Here is a 19,780-nt window from a genome sequence, read left to right as displayed (position 1 = left end):
GAGTTCTCCAATTGTAGGGGTAATGGGATTTCAAAGCAAATAGCTTCCCTGGTGGGATTTTAATCAGTAGGGCTTCCGTCTTGTCTTTATTTAGTTTGAACCAAGAGATATTCTCATAAGAAGAAATAGTGGAGTGGAGGGCAGGGAGGAAAGTCAGGGGGCTGGCAAGGGAAAGTTGAATGTCTTTAGCAAATAGTGAAATTTTGTATTCGTGACCGCCATGTTTTACTCCCAAGATGTCCTTATTAAGTCTGTTGGCACTAGCCAGAGGCTCTATACTGATTATACTGATGGCAAAAAGTGTGTGTGTGTGTGGGGGGGGGGGGCGCCCTGTCTAGTGCCATTATTAATGCTAAATGGGCAGGGGGGGGGGGGGGCAAAGGATAGTTTAACTGTGGAGGTAGGGGAGGAGTACAAAAATTTAAGAAGGGTAACAATGGGACCAGTAAAGCCTTGATGCTGGAGCACCTTAACCACTTGCCGACTGCCCACTGCACATAGGCGGCCGGCAAGTGGATCCCGCAAGGACCGCCGCATGCACAAAGGCGGCGGTCCTTGTACGGGCATGGGTGGAGCGATCGCGTCATTCGTGACGTGATCAGCCACCGGCGCCTGGCTCCGCCCCCTCACGCTGTAACCCGCCGGCCGTTCGGAAGCGCCGGCGGGTTACTAGCACCCGGATCGCCGCATACAAAGTGTATAATACACTTTGTAATGTATACAAAGTGTATTATACAGGCTGCCTCCTGCCCTGGTGGTCCCAGTGTCCGAGGGACAACCAGGGCAGGCTGCAGCCACCCTAGTCTGCACCCAAGCACACTGATTCCCCCCTCCTTCCCCCTGATCGCCCACAGCACCCCTCAGACCCCCCCCTGCCCACCCCCCAGACCACTGTTTGCACCCAATCACCCATCAATCACTCCCTGTTACTATCTGTAAACGCTATTTTTTTTTTTATTCCCTAAACTGCCCCCTGCTCCCTCCTGATCAACCCCCACCCCTCAGATTCTGATAATGACCCCATTTTAGAAAGAAGACACCCCAAGGTATTCTGTTAGGAGTATGGTGAGTTCATAGAAGATTTTATTTTTTGTCACAAGTTAGCGGAAAATGACACTTTGTGAAAAAAAAAACAATTAAAATCAATTTCCGCTAACTTGTGACAAAAAATAAAATCTTCTATGAACTCACCATACTCCTAACAGAATACCTTGGGGTGTCTTCTTTCTAAAATGGGGTCATTACTGAGTAGTATTGTGCAGCTAGCAGATATAACCGCTGACTTGCCGCAAATAAAATAGAGAGTGGTGAGGTAGTAAGGTATAAAGGGGGGGGGCTTATTTATTAGTAAAAACAACGCGTTTCTCAGAGAAAACGTTCTCTGTTTCATCAGGCTAATATAAAACATATATATGTGGATCTGTGTGCATGATGCATGTTTTGTTTGTAACCATGTGAAATTGTGAGCGAATTCACATTATACCACTTCTCTTTCTTTATCTATATATACCCTAGGGAACTATTAATGGTACCCCATTATGGTGACTGATTATTGGGAAATTTCAATATTACTTTCCTCTTAAGATCGAGTAATTTAAATTAAGAAGATCCTTTCTAAAAAACCTTACTGCTATATATACAACTTTCAATTGTTTTATTCAGTGATCTTTATAGTATTGTGATAAAGTAGCAGTTTTCTAACTCCTCCTTCTCATTTACATACTCCACCTAGTGGAAGTTACATCATTAGCACCACCTTTATGACCTCACACTATTTTGCATAGTACTGCCCATGTAATGTGGATTGGCCAATCCCAAAGAACCAATGTTTAGCATTTCCTATAAAAAGAAATGCCGCCATCTTGTTTTATATTAGCCTGATGAAACAGAGAACGTTTTCTCTGAGAAACGCGTTGTTTTTACTAATAAATAAGCCCCTCCCTTTATACCTTACTACCTCACCACTCTCTATTTTATTTGCGGCAAGTCAGCGGTTATATCTGCTAGCCGCACAATACTACTCAGTACGCTACTGACATCGCATAGACGCCGCTCACTCCCGTTTGGTCTCGCAAGGTGAGCGTGCACCAGGATCTAACGTTTGGCCTGCCTACAGCCTCCCTGGAAGTGTCCAAACTGAGACCGTGACTCCCTGGTGGCCCTCCGGATTCCCCGCCTGGAGCTGGATCGTGAGCCTGGTCCCTGGCCCCTAAAGGGACAAACGCTATCAGAGGCTGTGTCCTATGAGCAGCCATTTCTGAACAGGTGAGACCTGTCCTTGGCAGGGTGGATGCTCTTATTTATTTGTCACTCAGAGCGCTCTCTCTTTTGCATGTTTTTACATTTTGGAAAGTAGACACTTCAAGGTATTCAGAGAGGGGCATGGTGAGTCCGTGGCAGATTTCATTTTTTTTTTTTTTTGTCACAAGTTAGCAGAAATGGAAACTTTTTTTTTTCTTGTCACAAACTGTCATTTTCCGCTAACTTGTGACAAAAAATAATATCTTCTACGAACTCACTATGCCTCTCAGTGAATACTTTGGGATGTCTTCTTTCCAAAATGGGGTAATTTGGGGGGTATTTATACTATCCTGGAATTCTAGCCCCTCATGAAACATGACAGGTGGTCAGAAAAGTCATAGATGCTACAAAATGGGAAAATTCACGATGCTACAAAATGGGAAAATTCACTTTTTGCACCATAGTTTGTAAACGCTATAACTTTTACCCAAACCAATAAATATAGGCTGAATGGGGTTTTTTTTTATCAAAAACATGTTTGTCCACATTTTTTGTGCTGCATGTATACAGAAAGTTTACTTTATTTGAAAAATGTCAGCACAGAAAGTTAAAAAAAATCATTTTTTTTGACAAAATTCATGTCTTGATTGATGAATATAATAAAAAGTAAAAATCGCAGCAGCAATCAAATAGCACCAAAAGAAAGCTTTATTAGTGACAAGAAAAGGAGCCAAATTTCATTTAGGTGGTAGGTTGTATGAGCGAGCAATAAACCGTGAAAGCTGCAGTGGTCTGAATGGAAAAAAAGGGTCTGGTCCTTAAGGGGGGTAAAGCCCGCGGTCCTCAAGTGGTTAAAGAGAAAAGGCTAGGAAAGCCGATCAAAGGCCTTTTCCGCGTCTAAGCTCAAAAGAAGAGAAGGTTTTCCATCTCTATTCATGACTGAGATGAGGTCTATCGCTTTCCTGGTATTGTCTCCAGCCTGACACCCCAGGATGAAGCCCACTTGGTCGTTATTTATTAAGGATGTGAGAATAGGGTTTAAACGGTCAGCGAGGGCTTTGGTTATTATCTTCAAGTCAGAGTTTAAGAGGGAGATTGGCCTATAAAAAAAAAAAATCCAAGACTGACCAGATGATGGGCCTGAGGAATGGAAAATATAAATAACAGATGACCTGACTAGGAATACAAAGATATCACTAATTTCAGTTCTGGACCACAGTGAAAAGTTGTTCTGGGAACACACAATGCAATTTCCTGTCCAACTGACGAGAATTGAGAGATTATTTCAGACATGTCCGATCCATTTCCGATCGAGAGGGATCGATTTTGCTATCAGAAAATCAATCCCTCTCGATCGGAAATGGATCGGACATGTCTGAAATAATCTCCCAATTCTCATCAGTTGGACAGGACATTGCATTGTGTGTTCCCAGCATAACTTTTCACTGTGGTCCAGAACTGAATTTAGTGATTTTATTTATATTTTCCATTCCTCAGGTCCATCATGTGGTCAGTATTTAAGAATAGAATGTTTATACAGCTGGAATGCTGTAACTTCTAGTTATGTTCTAGTCTAGTTATGTTTTTTGATGTTAGTTATGTTTTCATTGCATGTTTTCTGCAATAAATATGTTTTAATTGGTTCTATACAGGAAAAATACAGAACAGATAACAAACAACATTGCCCTAACAGTCAAGTGCATTGTTTTCTAACAGGGTTTGGAAAACAGGGCTTAAATGGGAATTTGGAATTTTTTTATTTGATTTTGATATTTAAGCAAGAATATTGATCATAAATGTTATACAGTAGCTTTTACATCTGATTTTACATTGATTTTAATTACTTTTCTATTATTTAGGATTTGCCTGGCTCAAAGATATTATTACTATTATTTGTATTATTTATATTACCATTTTGTACTTCATTTGCGCAAGTTATTTGTTCCTATTAGTGAAATCAGTAAAGTTGGAAAAGTCCTTATTCCTGCTTAAAATGACCTTTTCGCCCTTATGTGTCAGTCACACAACAAAAAATAATGTTCATATTTTTCTTACAATGTACCTGGCTAGTCACAAAAACTTCAGCACCATTGCCAAGATTATTATATTAGTTAAAAGCACTGATCAGTGTCCAGGAGCACCAAGCAAAAAAAATGTATCCAAAATGTTGCATAAAACAGAAAAAAACATACTGTATATTCCTGCGTATAAGACTACTTTTTAACCCCTGAAAATCTTCTGAAAAGTTGGGGGTCGTCTTATACGCCGGGTGTCACGCTCTATCCTGTTATCGACTCTCAGATCTCACTGCTGAGGGAGCACAATCTATTCTTCCCTACCGCTCTGATAAACAGGTAGACAAGGAGAGCTGACCAATCCGCTTAAGAAGAGTTAACCAATGCAACAAGTCAATTGACTATATACTGTTATATACTGGGTAACACATACAGTACAGCACCAGTATCTGTTCATACACAGCAGCAGTATATGATTTTTTTTTTATTTGGTGAGCATTGGAAGAGGGGTAGTCTTATATGGGGAGTATATCCCAATCTCTATATTTTAACTGGAAAAGTTGGGGGGTCGTCTTATACGCCCAGTCGTCTTATACGCCGGAATATACTGTATACAATAAAACCTTGGATTGAGAGTAATGTGGTTTAAGAGCGCTTTGCAATACAAGCAAACATTTTTGTGAAATTTTTACTTGATATACAAAAATGCCTTGATATTTAAGCAAAAAAAAAGTATACATGTTTCACGTCATCACAACTGAGCTGATAGTTCTCCCTTTGGCGCTGCAGGATTGTACTTAATCTGAGTGTAGAGCAGGCATGGGCAAACTTGGCCCTCCAGCTGTTGAGGAACTACAAGTCCCACAATGCATTGCAGGAGTCTGACAGTCACAATCATGACTCATAAAGGCAAATGCATTGTGGGATTTGTAGTTCTGTAACAGCTGGAGGGCCAAGTTTGGCCATGCCTGGTGTAGAGACTGTGCAAAGTCACATTTCTATGGAATCCTCAAAAGTAACGGTCATTGGGTAAGTTCCACACAATAAAAAGTTTGGGGCGAGCCAACAGATGGAAATGATTCTGTTAGTTATAGTTAAAGTCTTGTTTACATTTGTATTTAATACTATTATAACTGGTTTTGGATTGTGGAAAAAATCAACTGAGTTTCTATTAATTCTTATGGGGAAATTTGCTTTCATATAAAAGTGGTTTGGATTACAAGCATGTTTTCGGAATGAATTATGCTTGCACAGGCTTCACTGTACTCACATTGTGGGTCCTGTACAGCAGGGACCCACTCAACATAAGCAAGCCTTAAAGGGACACTTAAGTCAGGAATACAAAAATCAGTTTCACTTGCCTGGGGCTTCTACCAGCCCTCTGCAACTGTCCTGTGCCCTTGCAGCCACTCACAGAGCCTCCGGTCCCCCGCCACCAGCTAGTTTCATTTTCGCTGACAGGCCCGGACAGGGAGTCAGCGGGCATCCTGCACTTGCGCAGGCCTGGCCACACTTATCCTGCTTGATGTTCCCATCCTCAATAGCATCCTGCACAACGTGAAGAAAAATATGTGTGGCCAGGCCTGTCGGGCCTGTCAGTGAAAACAAAACTAGCTGGCGGCGGGGACTGGAGGCTCTGTGAGTGACTGTGAGGGCACAGGACTGCTGCAGGGGGCTGGTAGGACCCCAAGGAAAGTAAAACTGATTTTTTTATTCCTGGCTTAAGTCTCCCTTTAATGCACATCAAGTGCCAGATAACTGCAGTAAACCTAGAGTTGTCCACTCTCTCTAGATCAGAGCTCCCCAACCCTGTCCTCAAGACCCATGTACATGTTTTGCAGAAAACCACAAACATGCACAAGTGAGGTAATTAGTGTCTCAGCAGAGCTGATCAACTACCTCTGTGGATTTCCACAAAACATGCAATGTTGGTGGGCCTTGAGAACAGGGCTGGGGAACACTGCAGTTTAGATTGTTCCTGACCGGTTTCTGCAATCAGAGGGTCAGTGCTTTTAACTCATATCTTGGTGATGGTTAGAATTGGGCCGAACGGTTCGCCTGCGAACGGTTCCAGGCGAACTTTGGGGGTTCGCGTTCGCCTGCATCAGGCGAACTTTTGCGGAAGTTCGATTCGCCCCATAATGCTCTATTAGAGCAAAATTTTGACCCTCCATATCACTGTCAGCAGACATGTTATTGTCAAACACACTGCTCTCAGTGCTAGAGAACCCGCCCACCCTCCCTTCAAGCTAGGTCCTTTATACCATTTTACTCAGTTGTCTGCCTACACTAATTAATTATGGGACAGCTGCTACACACTCTGCTAGGGAGAGCCTCCTCCACCCTCCACCCTCCACCCTCCTCTCTCCACCCTCCTCTCTCCACCCTCCTCCCTCCACCCTCCACCCTCCTCCCTCCACCCTCCACCCTCCTCCCTCCACCCTCCTCCCTCCTCCCTCCACCCTCCACCCTCCTCCCTCCTCCCTCCACCCTCCTCCCTCCACCCTCCACCCTCCTCCCTCCACCCTCCACCCTCCTCCCTCCACCCTCCACCCTCCTCCCTCCACCCTCCACCCTCCTCCCTCCTCCCTCCACCCTCCTCCCTCCTCCCTCCACCCTCCACCCTCCACCCTCCACCCTCCTACCCTCCTACCCTTCTACCCTTCTACCTATTCCCTCCTCCCTCCTGCCGGAGGGAGGAGGGTCTCTTCTGCCAGGGAATTATACTATTTTAAAAACCAGTATACATCATACCATAGCTGGGAATCGAACCCAGATCTCACTGTGTGGTGGGCACGTCACCCTAAGCACTGTACCACTACAGTACAGTCACAAAGATCAGCTGGACTGCCAGGCAACTGGTATTGTTTACAGGAAACATCCATATCACTCTCAGTTAAGGTTCCCTTTAAAGGAGAACTGTAGTGAAAGGTATATGGAGGCTACCATATTGATTTCCTTTTAAGCAATACCAGTTACCTGGCTATCCTGCAGATCCTCTGCCTCCAATACTTTTAGCCCTAGACCCTGAACAAGCATGCAGCAGATCTGGTGTTTGACATTTTTGTAAGATCTGACAAGATTAGCTGCATGCTTGTTTCTGGTGTGATTCACACTACTGCAGCCAAATAGATCAGCAGGGCTGCCAGGCAACTGGTATAGCTTAAAAGGAAATCAATATGGCAGCCTCCATATACCTCTCACTACAGTTCTCCTTTAAGCAACCTAATGGTTCTATTGCATTGAGCATAAATGTTACATTTTAGGCTAGCTTCACTTACTACTGTAGTGGTACAGTGCTTAGGGTGACATGCCCACCACACAGTGAGATCTGGGTTCGATTCCCAGCTATGGTATGATGTATACTGGTTTTTAAAATAGTATAATTCCCTGGCAGAAGAGACCCTCCTCTCTCCGGTAGGAGGGAATAGGTAGAAGGGTGGAGGGAGGAGGGTGGAGGGAGGAGGGTGGAGGGAGGAGGGTGGAGGGAGGGTGATTAAAATCTCCCTAGCAGAGTGTGTAGCAGCTGTCCCATAACTAATTAGTGTAGGCAGGCAAATGGTATAAAGGACCTTGCTTGGAGGAGGAGGGAGGGAGGGTGGGAGGGTCCTCCAGCAGTGATGTGTATTTCACTCAATTAGGTGTGTCTCCAGGTATTAGAGCTTTTGAAACATGTTTTCTATCATTTTTCCAGCCAGTAGAATTTTTTATAACTTTCAAAGTTCGCCTCCCCATTGAAGTCTATTGCGGTTCGCGAACTTTTTCGTGAACCGAACCTTTCGCGGAAGTTCGCGAACCTAAAATCGGAGGTTCGGCCCAACTCTAGTGATGGTCACATTGTCCCTCTGAACATTTAGTGTCTGCAGGAGGATACTTAGCTATGCAAGATCTGCTTTACCAGCACTGAGGTTTTTGTGACTATTGGTTTATCTACGCTATGGAATAGACTACCACAGCTGCAGCAGTTTAGAATCAGGAAGCGCTTGTGCCTTTTCTCTTGTACAAATATAACTGGCTAGGTTTACAAAAACCAGAGCCACCAAGATTCTATGCAGCAAATTAAAAGAAACCTAACAAGTTTGTATTTTGCACATCCTTTTCACTAACTTAAAGGGGAACTGCACAATGCGCTAAATAAAGAAAATATCCTGGTTAGATCAGTTGTTACAGTTTATTTTTGAATTTTTTTTTCTTCCACTCATTGCACAACTCAACTAAATTTATAATTCCTGCTGTCATGCTGCTTGTTATTTGAATTTCTGCTGGTGGCAGCTTTGTGGAGTTTACAGGAATTCTCGCTGTCCACCAGCAGAGGTCTCACCTCCTGTGTGGAACACTGTGAACAGTCACCTGACCATTGTGCAGTATTTAAGGCTGCTTCTGGCAAAGGAACATCCCTAGACCATTTTGTGCTAGTAGGCCTTGTGTTCTGGTCACACATCCATGTTCCTTGTACCTTACCTGTTCCTGCATTTGATCACCTGGTTTTGACTTCCTGCTTTGTCGGTCTTTTGCTCTCTGTCTATATTACTCTGATTTCCTGGCCTGTTTGATGATTCTTCTGTGTACTGATTTTGTTGTAACGTTTCTGTATGTACAGTATATATTGCATTATCATTGCTGCTGCATAATTGCCAGTGCGTATATATTGTGTGATTCGTGTTCCTGCGTGCTGCTATTGTATATATTGTACGATCTGTGTATTTGTATATTTGTTGTAAATATTAGTAGCAGTAGGGTATTGTATCATGTTAGCCATCAGTAAAAGCAAGAAGTTATAAATCAGAATGATACCATTTATTGGCTAACTAAAAATGACAAGACAAGACAAATAACATTTATATTGCGCTTTTCTCCTTGCGGACTCAAAGCGCCAGAGCAGAGCAGCAGCCACTAGGGCGCGCTCTATTGGCAGTAGCAGTGTAAGGGAGACTTGCCAAAGGTCTCCTACTGAATTAGTGCAGGCTTACTGAACAGGCAGAGCCGAGAATCAAACCCTGGTCTCCTGTGTCAGAGGCAGAACCCTTAACCATTACACCATCAGCCAACCATGAATAAAAATAAGCAAGCTTTCGGCCTTGCAGCCTTCGTCGGGCTTATATCCTGTTAGTTTGCAGGCTGGTGGTACAGACAGCTATATACATGCAACATCAAAAGGGAAAAGAGATATTTTTTTCAAGCATAAATACATGTCATTAAGATGCCTTAATTCAAACTGACCATCTAAATGGGGTTAGAGGTTGTTAGCTGAGATAAGGATCCTTGTTTACTCGATGCTCACAAACCTGGGATTAGGATTGACCCAGAGGTATCGTAAATTCTTAGTTCACAAGTTCTGATAGAATGGCTGAGAAAGTTCAAATATCATCAGCCTCATACCAATATAAAAAGTTGTTGACTTTATTCAAACCCTTCTCCACAGCTTTGAACCGACATATAAATTTTGTTTTTGCTATTAATCGATCCATGCTGTGTCCGTTGGACCGAAAGTGTGTAGCAACTGGGAGTCCAGATTAGGTATCATTAATAGTGTGCCTGTGTCCATTCATACGTTTGTGCAGAGTTTGTCCAGTTTCTCCCACGTACATAACATTGGGGCATTTAGCACACATGATCAGATATACCAGATTGGTGGAACCACAGGAAAATGTGCCTTGTACGCTGTACTCCTGTTGTGAACCTGGTATCGTTACCCTGTCAGTGGAGTAAATGTGTCTGCAGGTCCCACATATTTTTTGTCGGCAGGGTGATGTTCTGTTTTTTTGAGGCCTATTCGAAGAACTCCTGACAATCATCTGTTTTAGATTGTGTGGTTGCCGATATGACAAGAGTAGAGGTTTAGGGAATATCTTTCTCAGTCTGTGATCTTTGTGTAAAATGGGATGAAGTTCCTTAGCAATCCTCCTTAAAGGGAACCTAAACTGAGAAGGATAGGGATTTTTCCTTTTAAAATAATACCAGTTGCCTGAGTATCCTGCTGATCCTGTGTCTTTAATGCTTTTAGCCAAATCCCCTCAACAAGCATGCAGATCAGGTGCTCTGACCGAATTTAGACTGGATTAGCTGCATGCTTGTTTCAGGTGGGAGATCCAGATACTATTAAAGCAAAGAGATCAGCAGGACTGACAAGCAAATGGTATTGTTTAAAAGGAAACATCCATATCCCTCTCAGTTAAGGTTCCCTTTAAGATTTCCAGGTGTGGGTTGTAGGTAACAACCAAAGGGACACGTTCCTATTTCTGGTTTTGCTTATATTTCAGGAGTTCAGTCCTGGGGATGATGCTGGCTTTCCTGATTTGGGCCTCAGCCATAGGAGGACTGTAACCTTGTTTAATGAAAGTGTTCTTAAGGCGATCCAGGTGCTTGTCTCTGTCCATCCTGTCAGAACAAATCTGGTTGTACCTTATAGCTTGGCTGTAAATTATTATTATGCTTGGGATAATAACTGTCATATCTTAGGTATGTGGGACGGTCTGTAGGTTTGCGATACAAACCCCTGATGTATATGGTGGTGTCCAAAAAGTTAATCTCTGTGTGAGAGTAGGTAAGTTTCAATTTGATTGTAGGATGGAAGGCGTTGAAGTTCCTGTGGAACTGGAGAAGATCATCCTCACTTGCGGACCAGATGATTAAAATATCATCAATGAAGCGGAAGTAGGCCATGGGTTTTATGCCACATGCATTTAGGTATTTCTCTTCGATTTTGGCCATGAAGAGATTTGCATACTGTGGTGCGAATCGCGAACCCATTGCCACGCCCATCTGCTGTAAATAGAGGTCCTGTCCAAAAGTGAAATAATTATGAGTGAGAATGAATTTGATCAATTATCTCAGCTAACAACCTCTAACCCCATTTAGATGGTCTGTTTGAATTAAGGCATCTTAATGACATGTATTTATGCTTGAAAAAAATATCTGTTTTCCCTTTTGATGTTGCATGTATATAGCTGTCTGTACCACCAGCCTGCAAACTAACAAGATATAAGCCCGACGAAGGCTGCAAGGCTAAAAGCTTGCTTATTTTTATTCATTTTTAGTTAGCCAATAAATGGTATCATCCTGATTTATAACTTCTTGTAAATATTAGTTAGTTAGCCAGGGTGATATCGCTGCACTGTGTTCAGATTGTACGATTGCATGCATATTGTTTGTTTGTATATATGTTAATCTGCGTTTCTGTAAATAAACACGTTTATTCACCTTTAAATCCAATCTGTGCAGACCTCAGTATTTCCTTACAAGTGATATCTTATTCTTGTTTTGTCTTGATAATGATCTGCAAGCACAGATCCTTACACCTGCTGACTTACAGCCTGTCATGTCACTAGTAAGTTACAGTATATTCTGTATCCAAAGCTACATTCAGTAATGGAAATGTATAGATGAGAATACTTGTTTTATATTACTTTATAATGGGTTGGTCCACAGCTGTTTACATTTTTGTTTCTCACCTGGAAAACAGTTTAGCGGCATGTAAGGAACATTGTAATGTCCATTGCAGACAAATACAGCATCGAAAATAGATACATTCCTTTTTCCGTGAGTTTCTGTCTCAATGCATCATTGTCCTGCAGTAGCAAAGTCACCATCATGTTGCTTCACGCTGCAAACTTCAGTCTGCACAGAATCCAGAAACATGAACAGTTATGTTTATCGACTGAGAGGTTGTAGTTGTAGACTTAACATAAAAGACTAAGGGCCCTTTTCCACCAGCACGTTTGCGCTGGCTGAATCACAAAAACGCAAACCGCTAGCGATTGTACAATCGCTACGGTTTGCTTTTTAACATAGGAATCGCGGTAGGTCATTTCCACTACCGCAATTCGTTTTTGCCGGGAACGCAAACGCGCGGCGGAGCGATATTTGCCGCGATTTTGCTATGCAGTGCATAGCATAGCAAAATCGCGGCCGCGAACGTCGGGGAATCGCCGGTAATTGCGATTCAGCAATCGCTAGCGTTCAGCGTGAACGCTAGCGATTGCTAGTGGAAAAGGGCCCTTACGGTATTTTAGCTTCTTACCTGAGAGATATAAACTCAAAAATATATGGAAAATGGGGCAGATTCACAAACCTATGGTGAAATGTACACGTGCTAATAGTGCAACTCACATATTGTATTCATTGTGCCTTTTAGACGCATAATGAGTGATAAGCTATTTGCGTAATATGCATTATTTTAGCAATGTGTACATTGTGCACATAGTGCAAATTGTGCTATTTGTGAATCGCCCCTTATGTAGTTTGCATAAAGCTTAGTGAAATTTAAATGTCATCATAGTCTCGTGAATCTGTCGCAATATTTCTTCCTTATGGTGCCCATTCACGGTACAATAAAAACATTTGATTTTCCCATTTATTCGACCAAAAACAATCAATCGAAAATCATAAAAAATCTTTTTTTTTTTTCAAGAAACACTAACGATTATCCCATTTTTTTGATAAAAATACAGTCGGACATGTTGGAAAAATCTTTATATTCGATCTATCGGAATAATTTAACAAAATTATCTAATAAAAAAATGAAAACATTGTGCCATGTGTGGGCACCATTAGGCTTTAAGCTCAGATGATAAGATAGTTGCATCACCCCAGGGCCGGGCCGAGGCATAGTCTGGAGAGGCTCCAGCCTCAGGGCGCAGTGTAGGAGAATTCATTCAGCTGTCATTCCTAATTGTGTTTGAAGCAGAAATAAATAAATAAAGGAGATACATGGAAGTGACTACAAGCCAGATAACTAGAGATTAAGGTGTTGGGGGCCCTTGGGTGCCTCTTAGTCTAATAAGAATCAGTGTGTGACGGCTGGGGTGGGAGGGATGGAGGGGCGCACTTTGGTGTCTCAGCCTTGGGTGCTGGAGGACCTTGTCCCAGCTCTGCATCACCCTTATGCAGAGGTGCCCACACTTTTTCGGCTTGTGAGCTACTTTAAAAAAATTGCAATTCAAAATGATCTACCTATGTACAATTTCAGGAGCACAATTGTATATACAGAATGGGGAATGCAGTGCATTCAGGATCTACCATGAAGTCCTTCGCGATCTACCAGTAGATCGTGATCTACTTAATGGGCACCCCTCCCTTATGTATCTAAGTCAACTGTATGTACTGTACTGTATTCGGTGCTTGGCTTGCCCCATGTTAAATGTATAGCATAGCATTATGCTAAATAATGACACTGAGCAAATCAATGACAACTGCAGAACAACTGGAAAGATCAAAAATGGATAAGTATGTCTTTGAAAAATCTGTTAGAAATGAAAACTGTTTTGCTGAATTGTAAGGACTTTCGCAAGATTAGAAACCAATTAATTACTAGCATTAATTAGTTACAAGCAATACTGAAAAGGATTAATATATCAGAGTAAAGGTGAAACTCTGGAGAGCATAAAAAAACAAAGGCCTCTTTTTTGTTAGTTATTTTTGACTTTAATATCTTAACTAGTGTTGGGCGAACAGTGTTCGCCACTGTTCAGGTTCTGCAGAACATCACCCTGTTCGGGTGATGTTCGAGTTCGGCCGAACACCTGATGGTGTTCGGCCAAACCGTTCGGCCACATGGCCGAACTAAGAGCACATGGCCGAACGTTCCCCGAACGTTCGGCTAGCGCTGTGATTGGCCGAGCGGGTCACGTGGTTCGGACCCGAACGCGCTCTGATTGGCCGAACTGTCACGTGGTTCGGGTAAATAAATACCCGAACCACGTCATATCTCCGCCATTTGTCTGTGGGTTTAGCTTTGGGTAGGCAGGCAGGGTAGTTCGCGCTCCAGCCATGCTAGCCAGGGTCCCCCCAGTCATTGTGTCGCTGCTGGGAATAGTAGTACACCGCTCGCTCAGCCACACTATATAGCATTGTGTTTACTGCCACTCTGTGTACCTCGCTCAGCCACACTATATAGCATTCTGTTTACTGCCACTCTGTGTCTGCTGGGAATAGTAGTACACCGCTCGCTCAGCCACACTATATAGCATTGTGTTTACTGCCACTCTGTGTACCTCGCTCAGCCACACTATATAGCATTGTGTTTACTGCCACTCTGTGTCTGCTGGGAATAGTAGTACACCGCTCGCTCAGCCACACTATATAGCATTGTGTTTACTGCCACTCTGTGTACCTCGCTCAGCCACACTATATAGCATTGTGTTTACTGCCACTCTGTGTCTGCTGGGAACAGTAGTACACCGCTCGCTCAGCCACACTATATAGCATTCTGTTTACTGCCACTCTGTGTACCTCGCTCAGCCACACTATATAGCATTGTGTTTACTGCCACTCTGTGTCTGCTGGGAATAGTAGTACACCGCTCGCTCAGCCACACTATATAGCATTCTGTTTACTGCCACTCTGTGTACCTCACTCAGCCACACTATATAGCATTGTGTTTACTGCCACTTTGTGTCTGCTGGGAATAGTAGTACACCGCTCGCTCAGCCACACTATATAGCATTGTGTTTACTGCCACTCTGTGTACCTCGCTCAGCCACACTATATAGCATTCTGTTTACTGCCACTCTGTGTCTGCTGGGAACAGTACTACACCGCTCGCTCAGCCACATTATATAGCATTGTGTTTACTGCCACTCTGTGTACCTTCCTCAGCCACACTATATAGCATTGTGTTTACTGCCACTCTGTGTCTGCTAGGAACAGTAGTACACCGCTCGCTCAGCCACACTATATAGCATTGTGTTTACTGCCACTCTGTGTCTGCTGGGAACAGTAGTACACTGCCGCTCACTCAGTCACCCCATTACTATGTAGCATTGCTGGGATCTGTAGTACTCTGCTCACCCACCCATACCATTGTACTGCCAGTCACTGTGTATATTGCTGGGATCTGTAGTACTTCACTCACCGTCAACCACTATATAGCATTGCGTACTCTGCCAGTCAGTGTGTATATTGCTGGGATCAGTAATACTCCACTCAACGTCAACCACTATATGAGCTCACCATGAGTTCCTCAGAGACCTCCGCTGTGAGCAGCACTCCCAACAACAGCAACAGCCAACGCCCCACGCAAGCTATAACATCCACCCCAGCAGCCAGTGGTCAGCAGCAGCCCTCCCCGGAGGAGAACGTTGTGTCCATCGGTCCGGCGCCAGAGCGATTATTGAGGGCTGCCATTGAGGAGAGGATGGGGCCTGATGTGGAGGAGGAGGTCGGGCTCAGGCCAGCATCCCAAGTTAATGTTGAGGACGATGAGGGGTCTGTGTCTGGGGATGTTGGGGTGGCAGAGGTGGTGGGTGGGTCAGACTCAGGAGAAGAGTTGTATGATGAGGATGATGATCGGGACCATCTGTATGTGCCTCAGAGTCCGACCCCGGAAAACATGTTGTATCGTGTGTTTAGGTACTAAAATCTGCGTTCCCACTTCCCAGTACTGCCCGGGTCCACGGATCCATATAATTTTTTGGGCAGCACTATTAAACTGTGGTACTATGAGTGAGTTGCCATGGTCCTTCTGTGCTGTCACACTCACCATCTGTCTGCAGATGGATTGTTCAACACCGCTACGCCATCTGACATGTAGTCCTTGGCCATCTTCTCCAGGCGATTGGTGTTGGAGGACGTGGAACTGCCCGATTGCTGTTCTGTGGGCTGCTGCATGGGTGTCAGAAAATGTTCCCACTCCAAGGACACTGCCAATACCATTCCCTTTTGGGCACTAGCAGCAGCTTGTGTTCTTTGCTGCCCTCCTGGTCCTCCTGGGTTTGCTGAAGTCAGTCTGTCGGCGTACAACTGGCTAGAGAAGGAGGAGGATGTCAATCTCCTCTCTATAGTCTCCATCCTCAAGGGCCTGCTGGAATTGTTCCATTTTTGACCTGTCTGACACTTTCTTCAATCAGTTTTTTAACATTGTGTTTTTTATAAACTGGGTATAAACCCAGTAATTGGTGTTGTCCAGAATAATGAATAATAATGAATAGTGAATAATGCGCGGGCCGCGTTCAATGCAGTCTAGCATGAATTGAGCCATGTGTGCCAGAGAATCCTGCCAGACTCCTCTGTCTTCATGTTCTTGTGAGCGTTGTGATTGTTGTGATGCACCATATTCGTCACCAGCATCATTTTCTTCCTTTTCTGCTGTCTATTCCCGCTAAATTGTGGAAGTCCAACGTGCACCGCTCTGTCCCTCGGCAGTGGGGGCATACAATTCCTGCTCCAACTCCAGCTGTTCCTCGTCCTGTTCTTTGTCATAGCTGGGACCAGCGTTTCCTGAGGCAGGTTGCCTGATGTTGGTATCATCACGCTGATCGTTTTCATCTTCAGATTCCCCCACTTGCATCATGCCAGCGGTTTCCATCTTCAACATTGATTTCTTCAGTAAACACAGCAGTGGTATTGTAATGCTGACTGTAGAGTTGTCACTGCTCAGTCACAAGCAACGTGGATTGCTCAAAATTTTGAAGGACTTGGCAGAGATCCAACATGATGGCCCAATCAGATCCACAGAAGCTTGGTAGCTAGCTGCTGGAATGCGCCTCGGCACTGCACAAAAGCGTGCTAGCATGTGCAGCGTAGAATTCCAGCGCGTAGGGAGGGACATCACCCAGCGAGCGATGGTGCGCTAGATTGAAGCGCTCCTGCATCTCTTGGTGAGTCCTTCAGAAGCGGTACTGGACTTTAAAAAAATGTTTTGTTTTTTTTCCTTCAACAGAAGATCTGCCACGTTGGAGTGAGGAGGACGCCGCCGACCCCGACACCAAGCTGAACCCCGGGGAACTCCAAGCAGAGGATCTTCAGGAACCCTCAAGGCTTTGAGCAAGCTGAGGAGGATCAGCAGTCCCGACGAGACCTCTCCTCATATGTGACTGTGTGCAGTGGAGTAGAGCTCCCCAGAACAACCTCTCACTTGTCACTTTGTCACTGGTCACTTTGTCACTTTGTCACTTTGTAATTTTGTCACTTGTCACTTGGTCACTTGTCACTTGTCACTTTGTCACTTGTCACTTTGTCATTTTGTCACTTTGTCATTTTGTCACTTTGTCAGTCACTTTGTCACTTTGTCACTTTGTCACTGGTCACTTGTCACTTGGTCACTTGTCACTTGGTCACTTGGTCACTTGGTCACTTGTCACTTGGTCACTTGTCACTTGGTCACTTGGTCACTTGGTCACTTGTCCAGATGATCTCGGTACACCTCCTGCGATTCAAATTCCTGCACACATTGCTCTGGGATTTGGGTGTGATGAATGATGCATCTAACTGGCCACCGGAGGCAATTAAGGCCTTCAAAACATTGAAAGCAGCTTTCTGTTCCGCCCCCATTTTGCGTCATGTTGAGTTGTTGACGTCATGTTCATCCTCGGCCTCGCCTTGCATTTCAGTGCGAGGTGCATTTTCCACAGAAAAAGGTTGTGAATCCGGGCACAACATTTGTGGCTGTTCCATTGACCTTTCACAGGTAGAAGATTGTGGGGGTGGGAATAGCTCCCCCGAATAGCCCATTGTGTCCTGAAAACTACTCATTGCATTGCTTTGCGCACGCATTTTTTTGTCCTCATGCAAGGCCTGAGTTGCGCCTGAAAGCGTGGCCTTCTCCTCCTGCGCCTCCTCCTGTTCCATCACGTCTGCTGCTGCTGGGTTAGCGTTGCCGCCCGGTCCCTGTTTATTGAACCTCTTATCTTTATTACATTTATGACTGCATGGCGGTAAAAAGCATGCTATCCGCACGCTTCTTGTCCTCATGCAAGGCCTGGGTTGTTGTGTCTCAAAAAGCGTGGCCTTCTCCTCCTGCGCCTCCTCCTCCTGTTCCATCACGTGTGCTGCTGCTGGTGCTGGGTTAGCGTTACCGGTCCCTTTTCCTGGAACCTCTTCTCTGTATTACATTTATGACTGCATGGCGACAAAAAGCATGTTACCTGTGCAAAGAAACATGACATTTTCCACATTTAAAAGACAGTTTTTCCTTTGAAACTTTACAATCAATTTTCTCAAAAACTATAAGCTCTTTTTCAAATATTTTTTTTCCTCTTGTACCCACTCCCAAGGTGCACATACCCTGCAAATGTGGGGTATGTAGCATGTAAGGAAGCTTTACAAAGCACAAAAGTTCGGGTCCCCATTGACTTCCATTATGTTCGGAGTTCGGCGCGAACACCCGAACATCGCGGCGATGTTCGGCGAACGTTCACGAACCCCAACATCTAGGTGTTCGCCCAACACTAATCTTAACCACCACCCTCCTGCCGTTTTAAAATGTCCTTCCCCGCTACCATACAAGCTTGATCGTCCCCCTCCACAGGTACCCGTCAGGTCTCAGAGAGCTGTGATTGGAGAAAGGGAAGAAGACTTCCCTGAACCAATCAAAGTGCCCGTAAGGCAAAGATCATGGCTTCAAGGAGAAGCCCATGATCTTTGTTGTAACAAACACTGTCTCTGTGCTCGTTCTAAGCATAGAGACAGTGATTATGAGAACATCTAGTGGTAAAAAATACAAATACATACAAAAGTAAAAAGAAATACACATTTTACATTTAATACATTAAATAAAATAAAATTAATACCTCCACCCCCCTTCCCTAACACCCCATTAGATACCACAATAAAACACTTGTAACAAAAACATTTTTTACAGCATTTTAAAAAAATACATAAATAGTTACATTAGGGACTCTGCTTTTTTTTTTACTATGTATGGCATGAGGGTATATTACTATTATATTTGTATATACGGGCTTGTAATTAGTGACGGACACAAAACTGAAAAAATGCACCTTTATTTCCAAATAAAATATTATCATCATACATTATACTAGGGACATAATTTAAATGTTGTAATAACCGGGACAAATGGGCAAATAAAATACATGGATTTTATTCTCAGTAGCATGTTTTATTTTAAAACTATAATGGCCGAAAACTGAGAAATAATATTATTTTCCATTTTTTTCTTATTATTCCCGTTAAAATGCATGTAGAATAAAATAATTCTTAGCATAATGTACCACCCAAAGAAAGCCTAATTGGTGATGAAAAAAATAAGATATAGATCATTTTCTTGTGACAAATAGTGATAAAGTTATTGGCGAATGAAAGGGAGGAGCGCTGACGTGAGGTGAAAATCTCTCTGGTCCATTAGGGCAGTGCTGTCCAACTTCACGGGCATGGAGGGCCATTTTTTTTTCAGACCCCATGGTGGAGGGCCGAAGGCTCTTGCTAAAGCCGCAAACCCACAAAATGCAATTTAATATTTTGGTGAAGTTGTGTGGCGTACACGGCGCGCCAAAAAACATGGGGGTTCCGTTGCGAGTAGAGCGGCTACGCGCGCCGTGCCGAAAAATGGGTGTGTCCATGGACCAGAATGTGGGTGTGGCCACGGGTGGAGACAAATTTACATGAACTTAGCAATGTGGGACATTAGATTAGGACAGTGGTGGCGAACCTTTTGGAGGCCAAGTGCCCAAACTGCAACCCAAAAGTCACTTATCTATCGCAAAGTGGCAACAGCAATTTAAACTACATACAAACGTTTTAACTCATACATGAACATTATGGAAAATCCAAGGTTTAATGCTATTGTC

General features: G+C 43.8%; 1 pseudogene; it reads right to left on the bottom strand.

The window, feature by feature from the left end:
• LOC137521111 (dimethylaniline monooxygenase [N-oxide-forming] 2-like) overlaps positions 1–19,780 on the bottom strand; it is a 108,695-nt pseudogene that overhangs the window by 56,012 nt on the left and 32,903 nt on the right.

The sequence above is a fragment of the Hyperolius riggenbachi genome, chromosome 6 (assembly GCF_040937935.1).
Source record: "Hyperolius riggenbachi isolate aHypRig1 chromosome 6, aHypRig1.pri, whole genome shotgun sequence".
Classification (NCBI taxonomy): Eukaryota; Metazoa; Chordata; class Amphibia; order Anura; family Hyperoliidae; genus Hyperolius; species Hyperolius riggenbachi.
The sequence above is the reverse complement of the archived record's forward strand: the minus strand, read 5'-3'. Positions and strand labels throughout refer to the sequence as shown.